Source organism: Chlorocebus sabaeus, chromosome 8 (genome assembly GCF_047675955.1).
Source record: "Chlorocebus sabaeus isolate Y175 chromosome 8, mChlSab1.0.hap1, whole genome shotgun sequence".
In the NCBI taxonomy this organism is placed as follows: domain Eukaryota; kingdom Metazoa; phylum Chordata; class Mammalia; order Primates; family Cercopithecidae; genus Chlorocebus; species Chlorocebus sabaeus.
The window spans coordinates 95,276,561-95,277,889 of NC_132911.1; the positions used below are offsets into that span (position 1 = coordinate 95,276,561).

Consider the following 1,329-nt stretch of genomic DNA (forward strand, 5'->3'; position numbering starts at 1 on the left):
AATCTTGGCTTTACTCCTGGACCTGGCCCTTGGTAGTTGTGGGTCTTAAGGCAAAGCTCCAAACCAGCCTGTTAAGCCCTCCAAGGGCTGTTGTGAGGATTAAATTTGATGACATCTGTAAATCACTTATTATAATTCTTAGCCCAGAATATATCCTCTATAACTTGTTCTCCTGGGTGATATACAATATGAAAGTTATCCTGTGTGATATGCTATATTCAGAAACTCAAAATACTCTAAATGTATACATCTAAAATAGAATGTATGATATTTCCCTAGAACTGGCACCCTCACTCAAGTCTCTGTTTTAGTTAGTGGTATCACCTCCCTCCATTTCCTCACCTGAAATCTCAGTGCATGTGGCTTTCCCTCACGTCAGTACTCCATATGGAATGCTTTTCATAGCCATGTCGTTTTCTTCAGGGCTGCTTTCCAAGCCCACTCTTACATCACCTGAACTATTACTTTTTTTTTTTTTTCCCACGTCAGATAGGTAATGTGCCGACATTGTAACAAGGTTTGAGGAAGGCACAACTCATACATGTGCGTGACAACCCATCCACAAGCTTATGAACTAGAAAAAAGATCACTACTCCATTTTTTGCTTTTTCATCTTCCCACAAGGGTGCCAGTTTACCATCCAGCTACCCAATGTTGACCTCTGAACTTGGAATTAATTTTCCAGAGAATAAAGGTGTTTGATAAAGTGATTTTTTTTAATTTCATTTTTTAAAATTTTTTATTTCCGTAGGTTTTGGGGGAACAGGTGGTATTTGGTTACATGAGTAGGTTCTTTAGTGGTGATTTGTAACATTTTGGTGCACCCATAACCCAAGCAGTATACAATGAACCTGATTTGTGGTCTTTTATCCCTCACCCCCTTCCCACCATGTCCCCGCTGCAAGTCTCCAAAGTTCATTGTATCATTATGATACCTTTACATCCTCTTAGCTTAGCTCCCACTTATGAGTGAGAACATATGATGTTTGGTTTTCCATTCCTGAGTTACTTCACTTAGAATAATGGTCTCTATCCCATCCAGGTTGCCGTGAATGCTATTAATTCATTCCTTTTTATGACTGAGTAGTATTTCATTATATATATTTAATTATATATATGTTATATATACATACATGTATATATATGCATATATACGTGTGTATATATACATATATACGTGTGTATATATATACATATGTATATACACATACGCATATACATGTGTATATACACATACACATATGTGTATATACACGTATACATGTGTATATGTATATATATGCACACACACATACTATAGCTATATAGCTACATATATCCCACAGTTTC

At 36.4% G+C, this 1,329-nt stretch overlaps 1 non-coding gene across 1 annotated transcript; it reads right to left on the reverse strand.

Annotated features, from left to right (window-relative positions):
• Positions 1 to 483: 483 nt before the first annotated feature.
• Positions 484 to 587, reverse strand: LOC119624980 (small nucleolar RNA U13). Its single transcript, XR_005241139.2, has one exon. It is a non-coding gene; the product is annotated as a small nucleolar RNA U13 (small nucleolar RNA).
• Between the last annotated feature and the right edge of the window lie 742 nt (positions 588 to 1,329).